Below are 14,196 nucleotides of genomic sequence, written 5' to 3' on the forward strand. Positions count from 1 at the left end.
TGGTTCACTAAAATGAGCCAGTGGACAAGTTCTGGGAGTACACTGCTGAGAATGCTTCATCAGCTTGTAGTTAACATGGCTATACTTTAAAGCCTTCTTCCTAGTATACACCTGCTTCCAAGTTCACTGACCCTAATTAGGAAGAACACCTGAGAATTCACTGATTATGTCCCTATATGTACTACTCACTGTACCAGACTCTTTACATGTATTCCATAATTTAATCCTCATAGCAACACTGCAAGATTGATATAATTCCTTCCATTTTACCAATGAGCCTCAGAGAGAGAATGTTCACTCAGCAAGAAAATGGTGAAGAGATTCAAACTTAGATCTGTCTAACACTAAAACCTTTTCTCATTCTCCTATATTCTGCAAACAGAGCTGCCAGACCACTGACTGAAAGAAGGAATATCCCCTCTTACCTTCAATAGACAGTAATGAACAAGAAACTCCTTTCCCATACAACATATTTCCAAGGAGAGAAAGAACTACCATACTATTATCCGTATTTAATAGACAAGGAAGCCTAGGCACAAGCTGATGAAGTAAAATGTCCAAAGTTGTACATTTAATAAATGAAATGATTAAGCTCAAATACTTATCCAAATAGACTGACAATAAAACCCAATCTTTTAAGTTGATTGCCAAACTTGGGCACACATTTTAATATAACAAACATTTGTTGAATTCTTATTATGTGGCAGGTGCTATGCTAGGAGTTAGAGTTTCAATAATTAAAAATCATGTACCATTTCTGCCCTCAGGAGACTAGAATCTAGCGGGAAGACAGATGCATTAAGGGAAGTTACACTAATTGGTTCTGCAAAGGGTGATATGGGAGCACTTAACATAGAGACTCTATCTTCCTTTCAGGTGAGACCTCTTGGAGGAAGTGATGAATGATTACAGGTCAGGAAAGCAAATGGTGGAGAGGGAGGGAAGAAAAAGAACAACTTGTTTAAAACCCCAGTGGCAAGAAAAAAACATGTTTTTTTCAAGAGATCCTATTTACAATAGGTTCACACCCATAGGAATGCAGACCAAGACCAAGAACATGTCCAAACTAGGGTGTACAATTCAATACACCATACTCCATAGGACTAGAATGTAGAGTATAAAGGGGTGAGAGGAAGGGACAAGAGATATCACCAAAGAAGTAAGCAGAGGCCCAATTATGGAGGGCCAGAGAGACCACATCAAAGAGTATGGGCGTTATTCTGAGGGCAAAGCCAGGAATAAGTTTAAATAGGGAAGTTGTGGCTTCTGTGTTGGAAAAAAAAGTGGTAGATGGATGGCTGGACAGGTGTATGGATGAAAGAATCAACAGATGGAAAGAAAACCAACTCTTGCTCTTCATACTTCATGAAACAGGCTCAAATGAATTTAATTGGTCTTCTAGACCATCTGCCCCACAGACTACCCCAGAGGCCAAGTCCACCAGCAGGAATACAATCACATGGAAACAATGACTGGGTTTCCTTTAATGATGGTTTCCTTTCATGCTCGGCATGACCTCTCATGCTAGCCAGGCTCCCTTGGTTTTTGAGACTCTTTTCCCAGGTTTTATAGCTCTGACAATTCATCTACAGCCCTCCGCTGCTACTACAGTAACTGTAAACATATGTTTTCTGCTCCCCACCCCACCCCCCATATCCCTGCTATATTACCACAGGTTGCGGCTCAATAAAGAGGAAGGGAGGGGGCACAGAGGAGGTCTGGAATGTTCAGTGCAATCCCAGCCACACAGAAGGTCTTGGCCTTACATAATAAATCATAGCTTCCACATCTGTCAGTGGAAGAATTGAAGGTGGGCAGGTCTTTTTTTCTATCCATTGCCAAACCATTCTCTTTTAGTATTTAACAAGTCCATTTGAGGCATAGGTTGGTAGGGGTCACTTCTTTCACCATCACATGTGCTTTAACAATCAGGTGTTTATAGAATATAAAGTTCTGTAACTGACAAGACAAAGACAGCTTTGGAGAACATTTGCTGATGCTTTTCAGAGGGAAATATGTCTAGAAAATTCTAATTGTTACACTGAGCTGATGTCCCTCCTTGTGTTCCTCCTATCCACCTTTGTCATATTCACCTGCTTTCTCTACACTTTCACCCTGTGTTATACTCCATGCAAAGAAACAAATGGGAGACAAGAGCCACTAATTGTTACCCACCATGCATACCAACAGACAAAAGGAGGTGGTGATTTTAAATCCTTTTCACATAGACCATGTAGCCTAGAAAAAGGAGGAGTGAATGTTTGGAAAGAAGAAAATGAGCAACAGAGCAGGCATTTTAATTTCATGTCTGTAAGAAAATCTAAATCATTTTTACTCATTAGCAAGACTAGTTTAAGACAATTTTATAGCCACGTTACTTTTAAAAATGATGCAATATTAGCATTACACCAAAATAACAAATGCACATGCCAGTGTGGAGAACATTCTGAGCAATACAAAGGGGTCTGAAAATGCAAAGCATTATGGCTAGGTTTTTCATTAGCCCCATATAGCCATGACATCCCAACTCTAGTCAATACTCTGTGTTGAAAGTAGATGTAATGAAAAGAAACACTTCATGAAACTAGCATTCACACTTTCCTGAGACATAAACTATGAAAGAAAAGAAAATGGGCCACTCATCAGCCAAAAGTGATCTGAAAACCTCCTGCACTTTCTTCACATGAGAGTTCCTGGCATTCACATTTAGAGTTGATTTACTTGTATTTTAGGCACAGTTTTAACTAGCATGATTGTCTGGTTTTCCAGTTCAAGGTACCCTGGAGGAAGTAGGTCATCAGGGAGCTACACACTGGCAGGATCAAAACGTGACAGCTGGCAGCACAAGAGCTGATAAAGGGCAGAGAAAAACTCTGAAAAGTTTGATTTCAGAACTCCAAACTGGATCTCTCACAGGTTTAATCACAGAGTCCTACTCTCCACAAGCTCTATTACAGCCCTTTAGAATAATTTATGATTGAGTCATCAAGACAAGACCAAATTAGAATGTTCTATTTAATAAAGCAGGTAAGTATATATACATTTTCAAAATGTTCACCAAAAATAGTTTAAATGAAACTATTTTTATACCTTTGAACTCTGTAACCAGAACAACTCATTTCCTTAATGTTCCAGATAGGTATTTGACATTTTACTGTACATTAGTTATGTTCCGATTTCAATCCCAAGCCACCTGCCCCTCCTGTCCCTCAGTGACCAGTGAGCCATATGCAGGAAATACAAAGTCATTATGCTATTATTAGCCTAAACTTAATAAAATTAGGAAGATAAGTTCTCTTTATGAAAAAAATTATGCACTGCTACCCCATATGATTGCCTGCTGTCAATATATATATACATATGCTAGCATTTGTGCTGATCAAGTTTAAATCAGATTTTAACATACCACCAAAGAAGACATCCTTCTAGTCAAACAGTGTGAGCTTTTTGTGATTCAATATATCTCTGCATCCCTCAAACCAGAATCTCAGGAAATCAAATTATCGCCACCAAGTAATACTGAACTCTTAAACCTAGAAAGAAAGACAAGAGACTGACCTGGACATAGAACATGGAACAAAAGCCTATATAAGTGATATTTTGAATGATTCTTTTCACAAACATTAACAGAAAAATCAGGGACAGTAAAACCAGAGGAAACTTCAGGTAAGAATTCTGCTATACAGTCAAGTTTTGTAGACACCATCAATCCTTAAAGAGTGAAAAGGAACAAAAGAAGGTAAAAGATAAGGGCTAAAACAAACAAACAAACAAAACAGGCACCATCGTTCACTTGGATACAACATGTTAAAATTTTTAGCATAATGCCTAGGAGGAAATAATTCCATGAAGATAAGCTTTGCAAAGCCAGACTCATGTGAAAGTCAGCAGTATAGGCTGATGAAAAGGAGGTATAACCATGAGGACAAACCACCCTAAAATTGCACAGCTTAAAACAACAAAAGTTTTTTGTTACCACAAAGGTTTTTCATGCCACACGTTGTAGTCAATTGTACTTGTGCTGGAATTCTGCTTTGCTGCCCTCTCTTCTCGCCCTGTGATCTAGACTGACAGAGTAACTGTTATCTGGTGCATTGCATATTACAGGGACAGAAGGAAAAAGGAAACAGCAGAGCACATGCTGGCTTTTAAACACTCCACCTTGAAGTGACAATGATCATTTCTATTCACATTTCATGAGTGAAAGTGAGTCACATGGTCAAGCCTGACTTTTAAGGGGACAGGAAGTATAATCCTCTTTAAGGGAAGGTTTTCAAATATTGGTGAGCTAGAAGGCAGTCTCTACAGGCAGTAGAGCAAAGATGACAAGCTGTCCACCAGAGATTTATGTTTCTACTCCATATGTGGATTAGTGCTTTTCAGACTTGAGCATGCATAAGAATTATGTGGAAGGCTTATTAAAACACAAATTTTCAGGCTCTCACACCCAGTCATTCTTCACAATAATCCCAGGTAGGGTCCAAATCTGTGCATTTCTGACTAGTTCCCAGGTGATGCTAGTGTCACTGGTCCACGGACCAGACTGTGAGTAGAACTAGGGTAGAACTGTTGCTAGGAAGCAGCTGTTTAGCCAGAAACTATATTTCCCAGCCTCATCCTTGCATCTCAGGTAGGGCCAAATGACTAGTTCTCACCAACTGAATGTGAGCAGAAGTAATTTATGCCACTTCTGGGCTAAAGGGTTAAAATAACAAATGTCTTTTTTTGTCCACTTTCTTCCCCACATGCTTTCTAAGATGCCCAGGGCAACTTTGGAGCCTCAAGTTTGTAAGGAGAGCCTGCATTAGCTGGAGTCATCTACCCCACTGTAAAAGAACACCTGCATCAAATTACTATGTGAAAGGGAACATATTTCTATAGTGTTAAGCCACTGAAATTTGGGAGTTTGTAACAGTACCTTAACTAATGTAGAAGAGGAGAAGAGGATGTGCACTTTGATTCTCCTTTCAACATTTATTCCCCTTTCCTTCGTTTGATTGGGAAACCTTTTCTGTCTACTTAACTTTGACTATTGTCTACTTCCTTTGATCTCCCTTTATTGTATCTGTTTTCTTCTCTCACTATGGTAACAGAGAAAGGGTTTCTCTTAACACTTATCTTGGTGAGGTTGGGCAATTCATCCAGAATTGTTCCAGAATGAGTACTGTTTCAGAATGAGCAGCACCTACACTTTGTTGCACCTTGGATCCAGGCAAGAGTGGCTCCTGTTCTGAGTGGCTCCTTAGACGTTCTTGCTCTGGCCCTCTGGTCACGCCCCTCCACACAGATTAAGGAGTATGTGGGGTTCTGGGGTATACTTAACTGGACCTCTAGCCCTGACTATGTTCTGGGAACCAGAGCCCTTACCTAAAAGTCCCTGAGCTTGCTTCCAGGACTATTGTGGGTCCCTTTCCTAGCATTGTTGTCTTGAGAGTAGACCACGTTACCAGTGTGAGTAGTTTTAGTCCTGAAGTGGACCAAAGGTTGGCGCTTTGCTGGGATTGTAGATAGAGCTTGAACAAGTGGGCTACAGTGTTTATTTTGCTGCATAGAGTAGAGCCAGAGGTGAGATGAGGGTATTGGACTGAGAACCTGGTTTGGGAGCTGGGGTGATGCTTTCCTCATGCCACTAAGTTTTGGTGAAGAACCTAGAGAGTCTGAGAATTCTAAATTCATTCTTGACCTTCCAGGTCTTTTTGGTAGGAGCATAGTACATATTTTATTTAATAGTTTGACACTTGGTTTTAACCTTTAAATAGTTAGACATGTTATGTGAGTTTCTACTCATTCTATTGCCCCAGACCCCACAAATGTTAGAAGCAGGGCTACTTAGTTCTCTAGCCTCCCATAAATTCTGTGAGCTACCTCATTATTACAATAAATTCCTTTATGTCTGGATTCCCTAGAGTGGAGTCTGTTTTCTAAAACCAAGAACTTTGTTACACCTCTCTAGAATGTTTACAAAGAGGTGATGTTGTTCAATTCAAAAAAATATGGAATACTTCCAGTATCAGCTGTAGCTCCTATTTGCTGCTAGTGACTTTCCTGATACCAAGATATACCAAGGCACTATACTACAGCAGAAAGGTTATTGAAAGTTCAATGAGAGCTCGGGTTGAAGAGCTGCTTCTAACACTTGCCAGTTTTGCCACATTGAGCAAGCCATTTTTAACCACTCTGAACATCTTTTCCTTCTCTGAGGATTGAATGAGATAGTATGTAGATATGCTTCATTAAAAAGCACTATGCAAATGTAATATTGCCATTTCTCATGCTGCAACTAAAGAAAAAAGCTAATAATAGCTGATTCATTAGGTATATTCCATGTGGCATAATTTCTGATATTTTTTCTTTTATTTGCTTCAAAACATCTGCTCCAACCTCTTCCTCCTGGAAAACCAATTCTACCATCCAAATTTATGACTCCATTAGGAAATATTTCTAGAAAGTCATTTAAATGTTTCCATTTGCCAATTCCATTTTGGTACTTCAAGTTCTGATTCCTCATAGTACAGGAAACCATTTTCTTCCTTGCTTGCTATTTAAACTCTTCAAGCACTTGTCAAGCATTATTATGTCATACTCACCCTACTCAGGGATTTAATCACACACTTCATCTACTTTAAGACACATTCATTTTCTGGAGTAGTCAATGAAATGATCTGTAATATCAGAGATAAGGATACAAGCATTTAAGTTTCTCTTGGGTTTTCTTGATTTCCTTAATCTTAAGGAATCTTTTGCAAGTTTCAAGTAGTTTTCACAACATGATATATTTTCTTTTCATTATGTTTTTCAGATTAAGAACGTACTATAACAATAGCCTAATGTTAGCAGGAAGATGAGTTTTCTGTAATTTACAAACTTGGGAAAAGGAACATTTAAAGTCATTTTGATGGTATATTTCAAAGACATGCCTAAAAATCCATAACAATAAGAGCAAGGATGGCATCAAGTAATTCCTGTTTTAATTTTTTTTCTAGTTTCCAGTTTTCTGCACCAGGTGATCCTGTGAAGTTCCTGAAAAATAAAAAGGAAATTGTTGGACTTATGGAAGTTTTGAGACATGGCATTAAATAGTGGAAGCGACATAGAAACTTTGAGACCATGTATTAAATTTTTGAAACAGTGGCATAACTGTAAGTGTTGTAGTCAGGATTTGGGCCCATTGACCCTTTCATACATGTCTCACCCTTCTTCTGCTTAATTCACTATTATTGGGAGAAGTTGATTCCTGCAATATGTGTTTCCCAGAATCTCAGGTTGGCTGTCTTCTGGCAAAATTTTGCAAAAGGAAGGCATTGGCAAGATACTGAAAGGGGTTGGAGAGAAAATCAGGGTATTTCTTCTCCTGCCTCTTTGCCTCCAGCAGCTTCTTGGCAGTTGCTTCTCCTCTATAGCTGCAGCTCCTTGCTTTTTTTGCTTGAGAGATTTATCTTAGTGCCAGTTTCTATCAGATGACTTCTGCCACAGCAGTAACACTGCCTACACCCTTCATCTCTCCAAACTACAGATGATAGCTGCTTTCTGCTAACTTTGGATAACCTCAAAACCCCCTTTTTGGTTCTCAGTCATTTCATCACCTGTGTAATAAGTTCCCCAAATTAAATTCCATCTGTTGAAAAGACAGAGGTTTCTTCTTTTCTAGTTAGACTCTGAATGATGATACAATTGCACTGAATCCACACTCTACACAGCTATTAGTGGACCAAGAGTAATGTTAAGAGAGTGGGATAAAATAAATCTCCAGATTTATCTCCCACTTCTCAGGACACTAAGTTGAACAGAACATAAATTGTAGAAAAATTGCCTAAGAAGATTAGCTTAAAGAGACCAAGGGATAGAATATGGATCTGGGGTCTTGACTGTCTTTTGTTTCTTTCCAGGTGAAATAATATCCAGGTGAGTGGGGAGCTCACCAAGTTCACTGACCTATTTAAAAACTGGTCGTATCAAACTATAATATCATATGGACTGCATTAGGATGTTCATTGAGACAGCCCTGCTATACCTGAAGACATTTTCTGACTTGTAAATGAAACAAATGTCCAGTAAGAGAGGAACCAGCGTCATGGAAACATTTCTTCTTTTTCATCTCATTCTTTCATTCATTCACAGAGTATATACAAGGTGCCAGGCCCCTTTCTAGGTCTTAGAGATACATCCATGAAAAAGCTGGAGAAAACAAGTCTCTTGCATTTTTGAAGATCATGATCTGGAAGGGGTAGGGGCAGTATTTAGACTGACATCAACTAACAGGTAGAAAAACCCATGGAAAAAAATAGCTAATAAAAACTGAAACTTTTTTCTAAGTAATTTCTGTCAGGTCAAGTTGTGAAAGTACAGAGGCAGTATTCTTAACCTCAAAAATACAATAATAATTAAGAGCACTGGATTTGAAGTATAGCACATCTTGATTTGAGTGTGAGCTCTTTAATTTCTTGGTTGTATGTCCTTGGGAATATCAACCAACCTCCATAAGCTCAAGTTCCCTTTTCTTTAAAAATTAAATGAAAAATAGTGTCTCAAACTTATAAAACACTAATTATGTGCCAAGTACTGTTAGAGGCACGTTATATATATTAATTTACTTAATCCTCACAACTACTCTATATTATCATCATCATCTAACTATTTTATTGATAAGAAAATTAAGGCAAAAAGAGAACATGCAATTTTTCCAAGATCACACAGCTAGTAAGTATTAAAGCTAAAAACTGCACCCTGGGAGCAGGGTCTGAGAATATACTCTTAATTACTATGCTATACTGCCTCTGATATACTATAAAACAAACTCCCTCTTAAGTTTTTTGTTTTTAGAATAAAAAAGGACAATGCTTGGAGTATAGTATACTTTCTATTTTTCATACCAATGATAAGTTGAGTTCCTATTTGTTAGCATTATGCTTTGATTCTATTTCTTTTCCTTCTAGGGGGAAAATGGCATTCTCATGAAAAGAGGCTAATACAGCAGTATCTCTGTGCCTAAAGAATGGACAGTAAATTATTGCCATTGAATTAAAGGAGAGAGGATCTGTGGCAAATATTATAAACCTACTTTCCTTCCTTGCTGATAACAAGTCCAATGTAGGCTCAATCATATTAGTGATGGCTTTGTCTGAAGATCATTTAGCAAAAATATATTAATTCAACATGGAAAACAGAGTTGTTTAAACTCAAACAGGATTCCTTTAGTATGATAAGAATATTCAGTTTCATTTCACACTATAAAGGAATTGAGAAGCATTTGGAGCCATAAATAATTATGCATATCAAGAATCACAAATATAGGTTCCCTGAAGTAATTTTTAAAATGGGGGATTATATTAAGAAAAGAAATATTTAAGATTTGAGAACTGATTGGATGGCCCTCACTCATTTTCATTTTATTTTTGCTCTTTAGTAGTTGACCATGATGTACCCAGAGTTTTGGTTTATTCTGTATTTATCTTCTTAGGACTCACTGAACTTTGTAGATTTGTAGTTTGAAGGTTTTTGTTTTTATTTTAATTGGGGAAATTTTAGATCATTAATTTTCAGATATCATTTTCTTCCTTATTTGAGATCTCCTGTATTTCTGGAACTCTAATTACATATATGGTTCCACAAGCTACTAAGAATGTTTTCTCCTCTTTTTTTTTCAATTTTTTTTCTGTTACTCAGGTTGGATTATTTCTATTTTCCTATCTTCAAATTAACTGAATTTTTCCTACAGTTTCCAATCTGCTGATAATCCAACCCAGTCACTTTTTAAGTTTCAGATGGTACTTTTTAATTCTAAATTTTCATTTGGTTCCTTTTATGGTTTCAATTTTTTTCTCATAAGGTCTTTGCATCCTCTCTTCCTTCTGCCAGAACATCCTTTGCTCTGATTCCTACATGCCTGGCCATTTCTTTCATGTCTTTATACCCCATGCTTGCCCATGCCTCCTTCATGGTCTCCACATCCCCTTCCCTACCATACCTAGAGGGGTCTTTTTCTGTTTGTATCATTTCTATATCCTAGATCTTGGAGGAGTGGTGATACTTACAAAATGTGTAATGGCCTGTATCCATCATTGCAATATCATGCAGAACGATTCCAAAGTCCCCAAAATGCCCATGTTAAACCTATTCTTCCTTCTCCCTCCCCTCCAAACATCTATCTTTATATCTATGTTACAAGTTTTTCCATCAAAAGAATAATAAGAAGTCTATTTTGGTTCATAGTTGCATTCACTCCCTTTGTGTGTTCATTCTTCAATCTTGAGGATTTAGGGATGGTGATGCCCATTCTGCTTCCAATTGAGAGAGGGCTTAAATCCCATGGGGAAGATGGTTGGAACTGTTTTGCTTGCAGTTGTAGATACTCTGTTTTTGGGGATGGACATTTGTCCATCATCATCCTTTTGTTAGTTGTCCTGGGTGTGTCTGATGAACTAAACGGTAAGTGTTGGCTACGACTCTGCTGAGATTCAAGTCTGAAGATTAAGTCTCTGGGGCATGTATTTAATAGGTATAGTGCTAATTATAAGTTCAAATGAAAGGGGCAGAAGAACCATATGTAGGAAATTTTTATTAATAAATGAATCTAACACATTGAGGATATAGGTTAACATATATTCCAAGGGAAGTGGGTTTGTCCCAGTGGTTAGGGCGTCCGTTTGCCACATGGAAGATCCATGGTTCAAACCCTGGGCCTCCTTGATCCGTGTGGAGCTGGCCCATGGACAGTGCTGATGCGCTCAAGGAGTGCCATGCCATGCAGGGGTATCCCCTGCATAGGGGAGTCCCACGCACAAGGAGTGCACCCCATAAGGAGAGCCACCCAGCGTGAAAGAAAAAGTACAGCCTGCCCAAGAATGGCGACACACACACAGAGGGCTGACACAACAAGATGATGCAAAACAACAACAAAAAATAGAATCAAATGAATTTCAAATTCTATTATAACACCCATGACCTCTAAATTTCTGGGCATTGTTACTGCTTCTTTTCCTGAGATTATATGGATTGTAGCTTTCATTGGTAGAGAAATAATTGGTCAGATGGATTTGAAGGAACAGAAGGCAGTTTGTGAGACCAAAAAAAAGATTTTTTTTTTAAATGCAGGAGGGTGCTCACTTCGGTAGCACATGTACTAAATTTGGAATGATTCAGAGAAGATTAACATGGCCCCTGTACAAGGATGACACACAAATTCACAAAACATTCCATATTTTGGGGCAGAACCTATGATAAGGTGGAATGGGGTGGTTTGGCAATAGGTGGGGGTGACGGTGGTGCAGAGATGTGAGTGGGGTTGATGGTGCTGAAATATGAGGGTTGGCAGGGTATGTGTGTGGGGTTGGGCTGGACTATCCATGGAAATGGGGGAAGAGCTTGAGGAAGGAACAAATGAACACTGGAAATTTGGAGGTCTCTGTTTGAAACTACAATTGTGGTTTCAGCATATTAGACAAGGGTGAGTCACTGGCACAGGATGTTGGTGCAGGGCATATGGGAAAAGGAGGACCTTTCCATATTCTATGGAATATGAATGTGTTCATCTTGTCATAAAGTGCTCTCTCAGTGGATGGAGACATTAAACTCTCATCCTGGGGAGTCCTGCTATGTTCTCAGATGGGAAAGAATCTCTCATGCACAAAGGCAATGCCTAATAAAAGAAAACAGACCAGTATGTCAAACCCTAAATATTAATGCATGTAACTATAAACTTTATTCTTGAAAAATTAAAAGTTTAGTAGTTACCATAGGTTCCGAGGGGAAGAATAGGTGAAACACATGGCATTCTTAGGGCACTGGAATTGTTCTGCATGATTTTACAATGGTGGATACAGGCCATTATACATTTTGTTAAAAACCTATTAAATTGTATGGTGCAAGGAGTAAACCATAATGTAAATTATTGACCGCAGTTAGTATCAATGCTTAAATATTTGTTCATCAGTTGTAACAAATGTACCATACTCAAGTAAGATGTTATTAATATGGGAAAATGTGAAAGGGGAGTGGATGGGGTATATGTGAATCCCCTGATTTTTTTTTTATTTTTAATTTTTAAAGAAGCTTTAGATTATGTAAATGTTACATAAAAAATATAGGGGATTCCCATATACTGCATCCACTCTTGTTCCCACACTTTCTCATCTCATCTTAACAACATCCTTCATTAGTGTGGTACATTTGTTACAATTAATGAACAAATACTGAAGCTACTAACAGTAGACTACAGTTTACATTATAGTTTACACTCTGTCCCACACGTTTTTGTAGGTTATGACAAAATATATAATGGCCTGTATCTGTCATTAAATAGTTTTTGAAAGATTTGATTTTTGATACCTGGATAACACTTTACTGTATGAATAATTTGCTTATCCATTCCCCTATTATTAGAGATTAGGTTGTTTACAATTCTTTATTATCTTTAAATTATGAAATAATTGTTCTAATATATGATTATTTCCTTCTGATATGTTGCTGAAGTGGAAATAGTGGGGTGGTTTGTGAATAGAGATAAGTTGGCAGGGTATCAAACCAGTCTAATGGAGAGAGATGAATTTGAAACAAAAATATAAAGGTAGTTCTAGCTAGCATGGTTTTCATAACTGAAGCAAAGATGAAGGTATGCCAAAGCAACAAACTTTCCAAAAATAGCTGCTATGTATTTTCAACAATCATTGGAAAGTGGGGACTTAAGACTAGAGATGTAAAGCTTCAGTGGCGTTTTCCATTGTATGTGCTGCAGAGCACTCGTGTGAGATTTTAATAGGTATTACATTTTTAACAAGTGTTCTGAGGCATAGTGACTTTAGGAAATACAGATTTTAAGCCAAACAGGAATGTGTGGCTATTATGTTTTACTGTAGGACCTCCTTGACTCTTTAATGAACTTTTATGCTTTTTAACACACCAAAAGGAGAACATAATATGGAATATTTCCAAATTAATTTGACCACAGAATCTTTAAGCAATAAGCATCTTGAGAGAAGAGTGTTCCATGAAATACCAGATTGGGTAAAATTACTCTAAAGTAATTGAAAAAAAAGTGAATTGTAGTCAAAATCAATGAGAGAACCATATCTGATTGAGTTAGATGGTAATATGAAATAATATAATGGTCATATGGCAAGTACTGTGTGCCTTGAAATTTCACTTTTAATTTAAATTCCTTATTTATCTCTTTTAAAAACTGAATGGTCTATACTCTTATTTTGTCAGTACATAGCTCTAGATAAAAATAATATTGGGCAGACTATGAACTTGATCTCACTATAACATACTTCTGTGGAGGCCATATAATGTAGTGAAAAATGTTCCAGCCTTAGAGACGGGATAAAGATGATGGCTCTGCCACTAGCTAGCTACATGACTTTGGAAAATTAACTCAGGCTCCCTAAGCCTTATTTAGCACATTGTAGCTGTACAATAAATGTTTGTTAAACGAATTATTTGCACCAAATATTCTGAGGCCTTCTTTTTCCAATGATTGGAAATTTTTCAATTGTTCTTACTTGGTGACATTCATGGAATTTAAGAAGAGCTAATCAACCCCTCTATAATTGGCCTTATAAACCCTTTGCTCTGATAGTAATCACATTTCCTATTTAAGATTCACAGCATTTTAAATAATGATGCTATATTATAATGGCATACATCAAGAAGAAGACAAATAGTTATTCAACTTCCCAACAGTAATTCAAAAATGGATGCAAGCTTTGCACAGTAGCAGTATGGTAGCCAATGAGATCTATCTGAAGTGCAATTATTGCTAATTGAAAATTTCTGCCAATATCCCGCCGTGATGACTTGAAATATAGTCATCTTTGGCAACTTTTAGCAATCTCTATGGAGACTGATTTTTTTAAAAAAATGAATGCATTACTTTTCTGCCTTCTTCCTGGGCAGGCCTTTGTGCCTCAGGAATCAGAGACCTTACTAAATTACATTTTCTGTATAATCTCTGTAGTACAGGTTGGTCTATTGCATATTTGTTCTCTAGAATAGAGATTCTTAATTTGAGGTACCTAGCTTCAGGTATTGTAGAATTTGATAGAAGTTCAATTATTTGAGTATAGAGAGGCCAGGACTCAGGAATGATTTCGAGAAGGAAAAATGGTTTATTGATGGCCGGCTGGACTCGGGAACTTTCTGTTTGAATCCCGAGCCCCGAACAAGATTTTCAAACGTCTTTTATACAGAGACGAAAGGTCA

General features: G+C 37.6%; 2 non-coding genes across 2 annotated transcripts; both read left to right on the forward strand.

Moving 5' to 3' along the window:
* The first annotated feature begins 11,095 nt into the window (after positions 1-11,095).
* On the forward strand, positions 11,096-11,202 carry LOC111762558 (U6 spliceosomal RNA). The gene has a single exon (XR_002795652.2). It is a non-coding gene; the product is annotated as a U6 spliceosomal RNA (small nuclear RNA).
* A 2,494-nt stretch (positions 11,203-13,696) lies between these two features.
* Positions 13,697-13,837, forward strand: LOC111762557 (U4 spliceosomal RNA). The gene has a single exon (XR_002795651.1). It is a non-coding gene; the product is annotated as a U4 spliceosomal RNA (small nuclear RNA).
* The last annotated feature ends 359 nt before the right edge of the window (positions 13,838-14,196 follow it).

This window comes from Dasypus novemcinctus, chromosome 10 (genome assembly GCF_030445035.2).
Source record: "Dasypus novemcinctus isolate mDasNov1 chromosome 10, mDasNov1.1.hap2, whole genome shotgun sequence".
Lineage (NCBI taxonomy): Eukaryota > Metazoa > Chordata > Mammalia > Cingulata > Dasypodidae > Dasypus > Dasypus novemcinctus.